The sequence below is a fragment of the Corvus kubaryi genome, unplaced genomic scaffold (assembly GCF_017639235.1).
Source record: "Corvus kubaryi isolate FWS band 111438036 unplaced genomic scaffold, C.kubaryi_AGA036_p1.0 37382, whole genome shotgun sequence".
Lineage (NCBI taxonomy): Eukaryota > Metazoa > Chordata > Aves > Passeriformes > Corvidae > Corvus > Corvus kubaryi.
Window position 1 is genome coordinate 3,270,493 of NW_024581124.1, and position 16,085 is coordinate 3,286,577.

The window sequence follows — 16,085 nt, forward strand, 5'->3', positions numbered from 1 at the left end:
TTTTTTTTTTTTTTTTTCGTTTGGGAAAGCCTGCTTGAACCAGCAGGGCTCCTTCTATAGCATGTTGTGTGATACTGTGTCTTACATCAGGGAAGAAATAGAAATCATATGTGAAAGGCATGAGAGTGTCTCTGGCTGTGAGTGTGAGACAGGAATAAACGGTGTTAGACCGTCCTGGTTGGAACGTGCCTTGTGCCATTGCAGCTCCGGGTGATCAGTCAGGCTTTGTATACTGGTGCCTCATCTCTTTTCAGCTAGTCTGAAGCTGTTCCTTCACGATTTTTTCAAGCAGGTGATTGTACCTAGTGAGAGGAGTTCTTATTTCAAGTCATTGTCTCATAAGAAGGATAAACAGATGACAGTCAAGCTTAGTGGGAGTGTCGATGCATTTTTCAGGTCCCTCTGTGCCTCCTTTCGAGCTGGTTTTAAGATGTCTACAAGCTGTAGATTTTTAAATGTCTGTTTTTACTATTTTCAAGTGAATGTGCAGTCACTCCTGTGGTTACGGCTGTGGAAACCCCTCCAGGCCATGGTTACAGCTGTATTGACTGAACCACTGAAATATTATTCTTGGCTGTTGGCTGGACTCCTCAGCTCTGGAAGATTCTGTTCAGAGTGTCAGGATTCACTTGGCAGTATTGGCTCACCCGCTTATGCTTAAATCACCACGTCAGATGGTTCTTTTTTTTCTCTGCATTATTGTCTGTGTCCAAATCAAGTTGATTTTGGGCAACCAAATTTGATTGTGCAGAGGGTACATGAGATGGCTGAACTTCTCTGAACTGTCAGACGTCTCACTCACCTGAGCAAAAAAAAATTCCTATTCCTGCTGTGATGTGATGCAAACTATGTTCATGTCGGCCTAGGTTCTGTTTTCAGCTGTAGTCCCAGCGAATCTCAGCAGAGGTTATTTAGTCCGTGCTGCCAGCAGCCTCACGTGAGCGCGGCTGGGATTTCTGCTGGCCTGGTGCCGTTGCAGTGCTGCCGTCATGTGCTGCACAGAGTAGCCTCAGGAAAGGGGCTCGTGCAGACCCACGCAGGAGGTTCTGCTGCCCCAGGTTTGAGTGGCACAGAAAATGAGACAGTGCAGCAACGAGTGGTACTGTAGGCCCCGGTACTGCTGGTCCTTTGCTCAAGTGGCTTCTGAGAAGTCATTTGCATGCCTTGTCCCTATTAGAATACCCAAATAAGAGAGTTGAATGCATGTGCTGCTTCACTGAATCAGGAGTCTCCTTTGATTTATTTATACTCGTGTTCTTTTGCTTTAGCCATGTTTTTATTATTAAATGTTTAAGGTGTTTTGCTCACTGAGAGATATTTGCTTTTACAGCTGTGAAAATGTGCTGTATAGAATCTCATACAGTTTATTAGTCCTGTGTGTAACCCTGGAGTATGCTCCTTTGTCTGGTGATTCCCAGATACAGCTATTGCCTGGAATGTGTAACTGGTTCTCTTGCCTTCAGCAAGTGAAAAACCAAATTTGCTTGTGACTGAAATACTCATGTTCTGTCGTAAACCATGTGTGTTTTTAAGTTTAAAAAAATGACTGTTGTTTACTAATTTTTTCCCACAAGCATCAGAACTAATGAAGACTTTTCCTGTGGACTTTGGTGACTCACCTTTGGTTCCACTTCCTTCCAGGTTCTCCCTGCATCCTTGTTTTCTAGTCCAGAGCAAGGTCCATGCTGGCCTGATGCCCTGGGACTCAGGCACTGGGCCCAGGAGCTGGGGGCTGCCGGTGCAGTATGTGTGTCTGTTGCCTTGGGAAGTCAGGCTGGAATTCCAGCATGAGACATCCCCTGCATTTGGGTGAACACAACTGCACTGACCGTCTCGCAGGAGCCAGTAATTATATAGGATCTGGCTGCAGCTATGACTGATCCGTTATATTGATCGTATTCTTTGAAAAGCATAAAATCAGTCATGCCAGTTCATGGCTCAGTTTGCAGGAATTACATAGAATTGTAGAATTGTTATGTTTGGACAAGATCACCAAGTCCAGGCACCACCATGTTCACCACTAAAGCATGTACCCAAGTGCTACATCCACACGTTATTGAACACTTCCAGGGATGATGACTCCACCGCTGCCCTGGGCAGCCTGTGCCGGGGCTGGACAACTCTTTCCATTAAGAAATTACCCTAATATCCAACCTAAACCTCCCTTGGTACAACTTGAGGCCATTTCCTCTTGTCCTGTCCCTTGTTACTCAGGAGAACAGCCCCCACCTGGTTACAACCTCCTTTCAGGGAGTTGTAGAGAGGGAGAAAATCCCCCTCTGAGCCTCCTGTTCTCCAGGCTGAGCTCCCCCAGCTCCTTCAGCTGCTCCTCATCAGACACTTTCCCAGCTCTGTTCTCTTCTCTGATGACCTGTTCCATGATCTTCTCTGGCACTGAGGGCAGGCTGACAGTCATGTAGTTCTCTGGAACTAAATCTTTCCCTTATCACATCCTCTTTTTGAAGCTTCCTTCAGCTCTGGGATTCAGTTTGCTGGCAGAGCCATGTGTGCTGTCCATCAGGATACTGGCTCAGGCAGCTCCTTCATCAGTGAAAAGGTGATTTTTTGCTGGATCCCACTGCCCTGGACTCGCCTCGGGCTGCTCTGACCCATTGTTGACTAGGATTTGCTGCAGCCTCTGGGCTAAGGGGAGAAAAGAACGGCGTGGATGGTGGTGTGGTCATGTTAACTAATGCAGAATAGTGAATCTATGAATAATAATAACGAAAGTCATTATACTTGTGAGTGCATGATGGGGTACTGGAGTTCAGATGAGAGCACTCCTTTCCGAACTGTTCAAGCCAGCAAGTTGTATAAAGTGGTGCTTCAAGTTTATGAAATGTACCTTGTTTTTACGTTGGAGCAGTGTGGGAAGTTCTGCCTGCTTGAGCCTGATAACAGCAACTGGTTTAGATACTAAACAAAATTGCATATAGGAGTCATTTGCTAATCAATTCTGTGACTAAATGCTGGACAAAACCTGAACTGACTGTGTTGGGTGTGGATGTCATGAAGGGTTCAGTAAATCATCAATAGCAACACAGTGCTGAGCTGCAGTATCCCTTTGTTCCTGACTCCCACAAGTTAGGCGTATTTACCAAGAGCATTTCAGTGAGAAGTTCATTCATGTGTAACACCTCTGTATGCAAACAGCTTCTTCAGTTTTCCTGGAGTAGAAAATACGCTCTTAGTAAATTAATGCAAATCTCATTATCTCTCTGCCATAACTTACTCTCTTGGAGATCTGTATTGGTTTTTTTGAATCTGTATATTATGGTAAGTCCAAGTCCTCTGTTCGGATTTTCAGTACGTGCTCAAGATTAGAACAGTGCATTTTATCTTGGTCACTGTGTAATAGTAGGATCCAAAGGCTCAGATATTGTTCTTTTTTCCTTTTAATCTGTAACTTTGTGCCACCATTCCTGGCTCCATCTGTTCCTGCTGCTACTGAATCTGGGCACACACATCGCGTTCTGCATGGGAGAGGAGCTGTTTTCTCGCTGTGCCATTCGGAGCTGAAGTGGGGTTGAATGGGAGTGTTTGGGTTCCTGGGACAACCTCCGTTATTCACTAGAAACAATGAAATACCTTTTTGTGACCTTGTCAGTAATGATGTCTGTGTGACTCTTACAAGGAAGCACTGTGGGGAATCTACGGTGATTGCGATCTGTATTGTATTGCAGCTAAAATGTCACAGGCTGTAGAGTTCTTTTCCATAGGGAATGGAATGGGCTGGCTCCCGGGTGGGCTTCTGGTGTAAAAGTCACTTTTTCACTCTGTATTGTGGAGTGAAATGAGTTATGCAGTGGAAAAGGACTGGGAAATGCTTGCAAGGCTGATAATTCCTGCAGAGGAGCATGAGCTTAGCTGACCTTGGTGTCCTGCACTGGGCAGGTTGACAGGTGACAGGCAGCACTGGGATTGGTTGCATAGGATTTACTGGTGTGGCAAATGCCATGATTTTTCTGAGCTGGAAAATCAAACCTGTTTGTCAGAATTCTGCTCATGTTAGGTGAAAACAAGCAATTTAAAAAAAAAAAAAAAAATTTTTCGCTTTCCTTTTTTTCCCCTCCTTTCTCACCTTTGCTTCTTTCCCCCACTTTCATAACTGGCAGTTATCAGAACAGTACTCATGAGCTTTCCTATTTTATATTTCTTAAAGACACTTTAAAAATCTAAATCTACCCTCTTATGTGCTTAAATAAACAGAAATGGATAGTATTCCTGACCTGTTAAATATTGCAGATCTTTTCCATTTAAGGCAATACAGTCCTTGGCTCTGGAATGATGTTATGCCTGAATTCATAGCGAATCTGAGCTGGTAATCCGTCGTTCTGCTGTGATGGACCACTGTCCTGCCTTCCTCTTAACACTGACCAAAATCAAAAAGCTTCTTCCAGAGAGGGGAGAGCATGAGGACACCTCCTCGAGGGGAAGGCTGACTGGGTGGGAATGGGGCTGGTAGGGCTGATTTGGGTATTTCCAGACCTAGTATAAAAGTCTGCCAGGTCCTGATTGGTCTTAACCCATTTCCCACCGATTTCTGTGATGAAATGTGCAATTTGTAACTACAGTGCATTATGTAAGGTTTTTTATATCTGGTAAGAGTTTCTGCATCTTCTCTTGATAGACTTCCAGTCTTATAGGCATAGTAAGATTTGTGACACCTGCTTGGTGTTGCAACCTCTTTTCTTGTACTGTGTACAGCAAAGACCCAGCAACTTTTGGTGGCACAGTCCCCCAAAACATGGTAATTTTGTCCCTCGCTATTAAATTGCTGTTGCCTTTTGTCATCTCTTGTACTTGTGCTTCAGGGTCTCCTGCTGTATGGATGACTGACTTCCACCTGTCTGTGACCATTTAGAGTCTTTCAACCCACTAAACACTCTTTGATAATCCTGTTTAACTGTTGGGTCAGTCGTGAGCTCTGAGAAGCTTGCTTTGAAAACTTATGTTCTGCAATGCCTGGAAGATGCTGTGCTATGAGCAAGCTCGGCCCATCTCTGATGGTTCAGGTGCTGCAGAAGATCAGTGAACACTGTGCTTCTCTTTCCACAGTCTTGGGGCAGGATCGATTTTGCTGTACTGCTGAAAGGCTAAATTGGGATGTTATATGGTAACGGAGATGTACAGGGGCAGCAGCAGTCCAGTGGACTCTGTTCCCACAGTTGGTCACAAGAGATGTGGGATTGTACATATTTCCTTATGAAAAATGGTGAATCACTAACATTACATGTTCCTGACAGACATTTTCCTTATGCACAAGAAGAACAGCTGACAGACGTTTTCCTTATGCACAAAAGCAACAAATGCAAATATTAGTTTCTTGTAACCTCTGGTATTTTGTTTGCGTTTATACAGTTTTTGCAAATACTAGAGCAGCTGTCGCCATACTTGTCCTTATTGCCCGAGAAGAATGCATATCCAAATGCTGTCTTGGAGTCTTTGATTCCCTCTGCAGAAAAGAACTGTATGTCCAATGCAGTGTTATAACTGATCTTCCTTTGACGTAATCTGTGGATGTGATTTATTCCTCCTCTTCTCTGCATGCACTTCTAAAAATCTGTGTCTTTGAGGCTTTCATGATAACCTAACGATAGGGTCATTAAGTAGGGTTTGTGGTTTCTTGTTAATATTATCAAAGATAGATGCATATTTTGGCAGAGCAGAACCGTGGGTTAATCAATGGGATGGCAACATACAATTCCCCAAGCAAATACTCCTCCTTTATTTCCTAAATAGAGCATTTGATGGGAATACTCTTTGCGGTAAGTGCTGTGCTGGAGAATTTCAGTGTAGAAGATAATTACTTGTAATTATGGAAATTTCTGCCAGGGAAGTGGTTTGAATTTGTTCCTGTTCAGAAATGGAATTGCTCTACTTGCAATATTTGAATCCTTTTAGAAGATTAATGCAGTCTTCCTTCATTCCTGTGTATGGGCATTGTAACCTTCTGATATACCTAAAATCATCCCTTTGGTCCTGCTCGTGTTTGAATTTCTACTAGAGCTTATTTTGGTTTAGAAGAAAAATCCATGACATGCACAAAGCTTCTCTTAAACTGGGTCTGTTACTTCGAGAGCTGACAAAAGAAGTTAAAAATGAGCATGAAGTTAGATGTAGGTGAAGGTGAAAGAAGAGGATGTGATAGTTGGCTTAGGTCAGAACTTACGCCTTCTAGCAAAGGTGCATGATATGCACGTTGTACCTGCATGTTCTGGTCATTGTGGACATCGAGTCTAAGCAAAACCTCCGAGTGTGGTTTGTATGCAGGGTGTGTAGGAAGCCTTTTCCATGCAGGGAAAACTGGAGAATATCAAGATGAAATAAACAAATGGTACAAGGAAAGGTACAGGATTAGAGAGTCTTTCCTAGAACGGTGCAACATGTTCCTCCTCTGCTTGGAGAGACTGTGAAGCTGCTCTGCCTGCATGTGAAATCTGGGGTCAGTGGGATGTGATCAAGGTGCTCAGATTGCCTCAGGGCAAGGCTGAGGTGCTTGCTTGGCACTGTGTTACAGAGCTACTGTTTATGTGAGAGCCAGTGTCTGTCCTCGTGTGCAGAGCCACCCTGGAGTCGGGTTGGCTTTGTAAGCACTGCTCTGCACAGCTCATCGTCTTGCTGTATTTGTATATGTTTGTCAGACTTCTGTATTTGAATTGAACACTGGAAAAGAATTTAATGATTTGCAGTCTTTCTGATAAGTTTCAATGTTGCTTCTCAATGTTTTGTGGAAAAAGTGAGGTCTTCAGCTGCCAAATGACATTAGGGCTTTTTAGCTATTTGTAACATTCTCCTCTGTGTTACTTTATTTGAGCAGAAGTACCCTGCTCTGGTAAATCGACCCTTGTTAAAGGGATTCCTGGGTCAATTTGTAAGAACAGCAGCTGCTTGTACTGCTAAGTATATTTAACTGGAACTTGGAATATTAGTTTGACAGGAGCAGTTAAGCATACAAATCTGAGAAAATACAGGCAAAATGAAATTGTACAATTCCTTGATACAGGTTAGATGGACTGGTTCAGCCATAGAGTGTTTGGGAAGGAGAGCTTGCCTCTGCAGGAATGGAAGAGGATTCCCTATGTGAGGCAAACACAGTGGTTCATAATTGGGCCTAATGTGGGGTAACAGCAGAAGCCCAGCATAGTGGGGTTTTTGCAGAGATGCTGGTTTGAAAAGGTTTGGAGTAATGAATAGGGAAATGTTCTCAGATTGCTTTCTCCTATTCTGAGAAAACCAGGGCTTTATAAATAATAAAATACCTGCCTGTGTTATCAGTTGAATTGGAATAATCTCTGAGACCATTACTCTCTGGTTAGCCACAGTTAAAAGCGTCAGTAACATTCCTACTGGGATATTTATTAAAGCTGTATGGATTGTGCTGTCAGCATAGCTTGGGTTTGTTCCCCAAAAGCACGGCTGCCTGCCTGGCCCGAGCTGCTCCCTGCTCCTGCCCCGCTCATCCTGGGGCAGGCACTGATGCTGTGTGGATCCAGTGGCTGTGCTGCTTGGGAGTGACCCTTGGGAAGTGTTTGATTGCAGGGGGCTTGGCTCCTCGGCACCTCACTGCACTCTGAGCCTTGGTGTTACTGATGTGATTTTTTTTTTTTTTTTTTTTTTTTTTTGTATAGTGAGTAGTAAGTTGTGTTTTCAAAAAACCTGTTTTTTCCATTACATGAAAATACAGGTCTTCCTGTCAGAGTTACTGATTGTTTCTTTTATTCTTGTTTTAATAATTTAGTATCTTACTACATTTAATGCAGTAAATGAGGATTGTGAGATGAACCTAAGCGTGACAACTTACTGCAAGCTATGGTTATATGCTTTCCAGGGAAGCACAAACAATTCAGTGTCTTCAGCTATTTGAATAACCCAGATACAGGCTTGTTTAGTTTCTTGCCTGATATGTGCTACATTGAAACAAAATTGCACAGCTGAGATGGGAATGTTTATGGGATGGGCTAGTCTGAAACTCTGGAATCAGAATTAAGCGTAGTGGCTTTAGTTGCAAATAATTTCTGTCCTTTTAATGGAAAACAGTTTGTAAAAGCACTTTTTGTGGTTAGTGTACAAGTCATTGAATCTGTCCTGGATACAAGCTGCTGTTTGGCCTGCCATGGAGCAGCAGACCAGTTGGGTATTACAGTGGTGGGTCGAGCTGAGCTGGAGCTGATGCCTCCCAAGCTGGGCCAGTGTCCCCACTGTGGCCAGGGAAGGCTGGGTGCCAGCTTGGGCCCAAAATATTTACATCTCCCTGGAAAGCAGAAGGGATTAAGGCAGAGACGCTCAGACACTGAGCCTGGGCAGACCCTGTGGGTGCAGAGGGAGAGGCTTTGCTGGGGTGCTGTGGGGAGGCTTAAGGGCAAAGTTCCTCAGTGGCCAAATGCGGGGTGGCCATGGGCCTGCTCAGTGGAGGCCTGTATCTGCCACAGACCTGGGCATGTGTGGTGCCCAGAGGAGGCAGGTTCTGCAGCCTGGGCTCAGTGGTGCCCAGATGAGGTGGGTCCTGCAGCCTGGGCTCAGTGGTGCCCAGATGAGGTGGGTCCTGCAGCCTGGGCTCAGTGGTGCCCAGAGGAGGCGGGTTCTGCAGCCTGGGCATGTGTGGTGCCCAGAGGAGGCGGGTTCTGCAGACTGGGCTCAGTGGTGCCCAGAGGAGGCGGGTTCTGCAGCCTGGGCATGTGTGGTGCCCAGATGAGGTGGGTCCTGCAGCCTGGGCTCAGAGCTGCCTGGGAGAGGCAGGTTCTGCAGCCTGGGCTTAGTGGTGTCTGGAGGAGGTGGGTTCTGCAGCCTGGGCTTGGTGGAGGAGAGGTGGACATGAAGCCCAGGGTAACACACTGCATAGGGCTCGGTGGCCAAGATGCTTCTCTTGGCCAGTGCTCTGGTGCAGGGTCCAAAGGGATTGTGCAGGTCTGGAGCTGCTGCCGCCTCAGATTAATTGAGATGCTGTGTATTTGTAAAAAACGGTGCCAAAATATATTCTGAACTAAACAACCATCAGAGGGATAAAACCAACTCTCTGATCTCCTGGTAAACTATGCTTTTCTTTTAGATGTCTTTGTATTTTTCTTTGTACTTTGCCATTACTTTTTTCTTTTCTGATTATCTTGTAACCTGCCAGATGATGATATCAGCTCATCTACCCTGAAACCCAAGTCTGGAATGGAAGGAAAGGCAATTCCTTTGATACTCTGGCAACTCTCCACGTTTCCGTGACAAACCTGCTATGTTGTGACTTCCTTCAGCAAACACTATTTAGACAGGCTGTCCATGTGCCTCCTGTGTAGATGGCTGCAAGAGGCTTTTCTGCCCTCTCTTAGAGTGGAATCACACCTAAGCAAGCATGAATTAACCTCCATAAAACATTCTACTATTTTTACTCTTAAGTGGCAGGAAGGAGGGACTTAGGTGATACATAAAATATCCAGCTGTGTTATTCATGTTAATTAGGCCTTTACAGAGACTCTTATGACTTGGCACCATCCCATTTTCCATAGAAATGTTACTCTGTTATGGTTGGAGAGCCCTCTCATGAATGTCTAGGTTCTGAATATTAGCTCTTGCTCAGATGCAGACTCATGACAAGGATATCTGGGCAGAGAAATGCCTTTGCCAGTCTCTCACAACGTGTAATGAATGCATACCACAGCTTCCTCCTCCCCCCCCCCACTGACTTACTAGAAATTCTTCTGTGTGCAGGTGATGAGGCCCTGGCACAGGTTGCTCAGAGAAGCTGTGGTTGCCCCATCCCTGGAAATGTCCAAGGCCAGGTTGGACAGGGCTTAGAGCAACCTGGGATAGTGGAAGGTGTCACTGCCCAAGGCAAGGGGTTGGAACGGGATGACCTTTAACTTCCCTTCCAGGCCAAGCCATAGAACCAGTGATTCTAGGAACAGTTTCCTTCATGTGGAAGAGTGCAGTCCCTGAGCCTCGGCAGTCTGTAACAGATCACCTTTGATGCTGGAACCACTAGCTTCTTGTTAGCATAACTGCTGCTCTTGAAAAGTCTGGGGGTAAGCTTTGTTTGGTGTAGAAAGAGTTGAGAAATCATTTTGAAGTAATGTTTAACTTCTGTCTGGGATTTTCTAAGATCAGATCAATGCAGCTGAGATTAAAGAAAGGAAGAAAACATCTTCCTTTCAGGAAGTAAAGTAGCTCCCACAGTAAGTGTTCTATTGAGCTACAGTTTTCTTCAGCATGCCACCAGTTATTAGCAACACTATAAAGAATAGATTTCTTAGGTTGTATGAAAAGCAGGTTGAGCTGTATTTTGCAGTGAAGAAATGTGCTTGAAAGGGAGCCAAAAGCTGTCATTTCCCTTTTCATCTATTAAAAAGTACATTAACACTGTCAATCGTCAGGCTTCAGAGGTTAGGCACATACAGTCAGTATCTGCCAATAAAATCAAAGATTTAACACATCTCGCTATCAAAGTTGGATTAAAAAGAGAAATCTGCCATATGGGCATAAGCCCCAGCTGTGCTCCAGCTCGGTGACTCTAAACAAGGACATGATCCTTTGAAATCTGCAGCATTCCTGCTGCTGAAGCAGTGCCAGTGGCTGTGCAGTGCTGGGCAGGAAGGCCAGCGCTCCTGGGTATCCTGCGTGTTCCTGTCCTGGGGAAGGTGGGAAGGGCAGCTGTGGGAATCAGCAAAATATGGCAGCACTTGCTCACAGGGTGTCCCAGTTGTAATGCAGCTGGTTGGATGGTGATGAGTTGTTTGAGTACAGGTGTGACTTTTATATGTTTTTCTTAGACATTAATTCTGTTCTTTGTGTAGCTGGCAAAAGTTAAAAGCATTTGGTGCATTCTCCATGCTGCTTTCCTTTCTAATTGGCATTATCTTCTGAGCAGTAGCAGCAAAGTTCATCCAGCACTCCGGACTAAAAGTCAGCTAAGTTAGCAGAGAAATTCCCATCTTCCTCAGTAGCTGTTGGATCTGGGTCTGCCCAACCATTTTTATGCCAGGATTGATGAAGACATTAGTGTTGAGGAGTATATATTATTTTTCTGACACTGTAGATTAAGCTTAGGACCTTGCTAAACCTTGCTTTTACTGTCTTTTAAGAAGCAGGTTTGTGTGTGTGTGATTGATTGTGGTTTATTGGAGTTTTTTTAATAGACCTCCTTAGAAGTCTTCAGAATCTATGGAAATGTCCATTTCCCCTCATACCTCCCCCCTCTCCCACCACCAGGCTTTTTAATGCTTTAACAGCAGTTGCTTTGCTCTCTCTGCAGCTAACTAGATATTGCAGCAATAATACTGGAGTTTGTGCATGTTTGTTTCTATGGGAAAGTGTTTCCTGGACCCAGTGATCTCCATATTGTACATTACTCAAACTTCCTATGAGCTACATAAGAGCTTCTGGGGTAATAATGATTTTTTTTAGTGGTTCTGAGTGTTTGCAGTGACTCAGAGGGTGTGCTGGTGGTTCAGGATGGCCAGTCTTGCCACCTGGGTCAGGGAGCTCTGGAGAGCTGTACATTTTTTTTGAGTCTTTTCCCATTTTGGCCTCGAAGCTGGATTTTTTTATTTGTCCCAGTTGGGGAATAGGACATCTAGATCCTATGAAATGAAATTGTAAACATGCAATAGCTCTGTGAGTTAAAAGCAATTCAGCTGTTTTAAATGTAAATGGTGTAGGATTATATACTTGATTTGTTATAGCTTCCTAATTCTGCCTGCCTCAGCACTTTCCTGGCAGTTAATTGCATCAGGGCTCAGAGAAACATTCCATAAGCTGCTGAAGACAGCTTTGCCACAGTCTGACACACTTCTCCCTTGGTTACATAGCAAATGGACGCTCTGGGATAATTAGTAAGGAGGAGCTCCAGTGGCCTGGGTACTGTCCTCTGCAGCCTTTTGCCTGTGAAATGCCCTCTCATGCAAGTCTAGAAGTCTTTTGTTCTGGATATTAATTTGTGCAGTGATTAGAATGACTAGATCTGTGTTTTGGTGGGTAAAGAAATGTAGGGAAATATTTAATATTTTGCACAGGCACTCAGTGAGGGAGATACAAATTTCCCCAAAGCCACAGTTATTTCAGTTTGTCCCTAGTTTTCTTCAATGCACAGAATTAGTCCTGGGAGAGTAGGAATGCATTTAGGTTCTCACTACTGCAGAACCAAGGTCTTAGCAGCAAAAATACCCTGTTCAGTTTGATCTCAGAGGAGGACTTGATGGCGTTGAGGTGGGAACTGCCCAGTTACAGTCGAGGCTCTGGGATATAGGTTGAATCACTGTGTTTTTTGTCTTCATTTTCCCATCTTCAGCATTTGTTTTCTTACTTCTGTAGTTCAGCATCCCTCTGAATAGTTTGTCTTTGGGCTCTCACAATCCTGCCTCTGTACATGGCTTTAAAAAGCAGAACGTGATAAACCCCAAACTGTTAACAATTAGTGCAGTCTGGCGAGTTCCTCTGTGTAGTAGGCTGTCTGTTGTGAAATAATGCATTAGAGGAAAATTTTCCTAAGGGAAATTAGACTCAAAGATGCAGGTGGGCCATGTGTTTCTGTCTCCGTGAGAAGATGTGTCTTCTGAGGCATAATTAAAATTCTTTACAATTATTTTCACAATACACACTGAATGGATAAGTGTGACAGTTGAATGACAAGCATATATGCAGACTAGGACAAGCAGAATGGGTGAATATAGTTCTCTGACTAAAACTTTTGTTATGAGCTGAATTCACAGCTGCTAGGATGTAGACATGAAATTGAATCTGCCATTCTAGATGCTGATTTCTTTTCTTTGTGCTTCTCTGTGTATGTTGAACCTCTTACTAGCACTGACTTTCTTCCCAGCTCCTACCCCATCCAGGGGTTGTGGTACATTGTGTCTGTGGCAGTGGAAGCTGAGGTGATGGTCTGTGGCTCACTCCGCTGAGTTTAGGGAGAAGTCAAGTCCTTTCTGATGTGGCAAGGCAGTAACAGATCCATTAGCCTTCACACAGAGCTTTTGGCTGCCTCAGTCAGTCTCCTGTTTGCTTAGAGCATCTACACCCTCGAGGCTTAAAAGACTGATGACCTGCCAGGTGCCACGTTTACTTCTTAAACAGGTTAATAGATTTTCTAGTTTTAACCTTAATCTTATCTTGTTAATCATCTCAGCATTGACTGATTTATGTTTTTGTTCCAATAAGCAGTTGAAGCTAGGATTCACCCCGTTGTAAATGTTAGCTATATTAATCTGTACTTACTTGCATTGCATTGCAGTAAAAGTGACCTCAGATCTTGCAGGCATTTCCAGAGACATTACTAGCGAGTCTGCTGGAGTCCTTATGGTCCTGATAGTGGTTGAACTATCCACTTTGATGAAAAATGGGTGGCTTCTGTAGTAAATCCTAGAAACCCTGTACCCCACCCCAAGGTAATGGTGCCGTGTATACAGATGTACTGGTTCATCCCTTTGGAGCTAGAATGTCTCTCATGCCATTTGTACCAAGTGTCCAAAGGATCACTGTCTTCATTCATGTGGAGCTGTACCCCCTGTCTGTCTGGCTTGTGACAATAAATGGAGGTATTACAAGGTATCCCCACTCTCTGTATTTGCTGCTGTTTCACCTGCCGTGTCCGATGGAATCCATTTGAATCCAATTGAATCCAGCGCAGTGGGACACAGGCATTTCCTTGCCTGATACTTATTTTCATTGGAAAATCTTTCACAGAATCACAGAATCGTCTTGAATTGGAAGGGACCCAGAAGGATCATCAAGTCCAGCTCTTAAGTGAATGGCCCATGTGGGGATGAACCCTACGACCTTGGCATTATTAGCACCATGCTCTAACCAACTGAACTAATCTCAGGCTCTCACTTGACCAGCATTGAATCTGTTGAGGTGTTCAGCCTGGTCTCATTAGGCAGTTTGAATGCAGACAGCACTGATGCTTTTGTCTTGTGCAAAAGGTCACTTAAAGCTGCATTGAAATCAGTTGTCACTTAACCATCTGGACCTGTTTCAGGAGTTCTAATCCTGGGGTTTTCACATTGTAGCCATGTGCCTCATTCTTCTCCACTGTGCCTCCATCTGAAGGGGAAAGTCTGAGGTGCTGAGGCTCAGTAACTGGCTTTGTTATGGACTGACTTTCAGGAGGGTTTTCATTTCCATTTATCTCAAGTCTCTCATTTAGGAACACGTGAGGGAAAGAGCCTGTCACACACTACTGGAGTGTGTCCTGCTTGGCCTCCTGTCCCCCGGGATCGGGCCTGTCCCTTCTCCTGCAGCGGTTCCGCCGCAGCCCCCGCTGCCATGGAGACGCATCACCAGTGGCCATTACAGTGGTGCTGAGATGGCGGCTCCTGCTGTGCCTGCAATTCCCATCATCCTGCTTCCATCAGCATTTTTCTGGTTTGAATCCTGCTTTGATGAATTCCATCTTCTCCATGCTCACAGCACAGTGCCCTTCCAGACATACATTCTCGGATGCAATGCTTTGTGGCCCAACACAAGCTGTCTCTCTCTTACTCTGATACCTTTTAATCATTGAAATGCAGCATTTTGAGCTGTTTCTGCCATCTGTTTTTTGCATAAGGCTTCTCCTGGCTTTCACATGATGTGTAAGAAGTAAGGAGATCTGTATCTTCCCCAAAGGAGAGGCGGTGGTGTGCCCATGGGATCCAGCCAATCAGCTTGGGGTGCCTGTAATTCCAGTATGATTAGGGACCCAGTGTAATCCCCGTGCATAAAATGGGAAGTTTTCTGCAACAGGCGAGTCCTGTTGATTCTGATGGAGGTACCTTCCTTTGCCAGAACTGTAGCAAAGAATACACTAATCAGGCAACACATCTGTGGACAGAATGTAAAGGGTATTTACTTACTGGCTGTCAAATTGGAGTCAATTTGTTGTAGTTCAGTTTGGGAATTGTTCAGAACTGGTCTGAATGATGGCAGACAGGTCCTGTGTAGCCTCTGGAGGCTCTCACGCTGGCCAGGGCCTTTGGTGGAGGTGTGAATAGTGTCTCCTCTTCTGGTGGGATGCCAGACACTTGATCAGTATAAGCAGAGTTCATATCGCTTGCAGCTGCTGCAGGGTGGCCTGTGGTAACTATGAAACAGCTCTCAGGCTGTGGGCAGGGCCCTGGCCTTGCTCTGTGCACCGTTTTCCTGAGGTATTTATTTATCATGAAGCTGCTACAGGACCTGTAGTTCTGTAAAACCCTGGGACAGTCACCCTGGCTTCTTCAGAGCATCTGGCAGGAAACTGTGCCCTAAAGTTGTGGTGACTCTATGAAACACTGATCAGTTCACTGTTTTAATTTTCATTGTGTTTCCTTTCAGCTTCTGGCTCTCTGGTGTTCGCAGTACAATTCCATCTTTGTTTCATTGTCACGGTCTAATGTGTGGTGGCTGGTGACAGTGCTACACACGAAGCTTGTGGAGTCTCTCTGAATTAGTTTGCTCGCATCTGTGTGAAGAACTGGAGCCAAAAACCTCTCCTTTCAGAGGATTAGAATCACATCATTACTGGAGGGAGTTCAGAGAAGAGTGAAAAAAGTGATTAGGGGCCTAGAGGGACTGATGTATGAGGAAAGATCAAAGGGGCTGAATTTGTATCATTTGGATAACTGACTGAGTGGGGAACATAAAAGTCTGTGATTATGGAATGTGTATAAACAGGGATGTGTCAGGGAGAGATTATTTAATGTGGGGTGATGGGGGAAATGGAATTACAGTAGAAAGGGGCAAATAGCTGTTAAATAGGAAAATTTCCCAACAATGAGTTCGGGTATTCCGTTGTCTCTTGCTGTAAATCCAGTGACTTGAGCTATTGCTTTTTAGTTTATTGATAAATGCACATAAAATGTTTCAAATAGAGGTAGGAGTGTAAAGCAAATATTGGTGCAGCAATGGCTCTCTGGTTGTATGTCCCTTTGGCCTCGGTGGCTGCATCTGCAGGGTCCATCCAGCTTGGGTGGGACTCACTGAACAGAGCAGCAAATGGAGCATCATCAGAAAAAGGCCTTTCCTGGCTTTTCCATCAGATTAATGTGATCAGGCTGGCAAGAGGTCACCTCTCTGTGGCATCTGTCCTGCTGCAGGTACTTGGGATTTCAGAGGATGAATACTCACAGAGTCAATAGCTGTGT

At 44.6% G+C, this 16,085-nt stretch overlaps 1 protein-coding gene across 2 annotated transcripts in view; it reads left to right on the forward strand.

Annotated features, from left to right (window-relative positions):
- The window catches only part of TTC28 (tetratricopeptide repeat domain 28), a 112,521-nt gene that overhangs the window by 31,769 nt on the left and 64,667 nt on the right, over positions 1–16,085 (forward strand). The window lies entirely within an intron of this gene.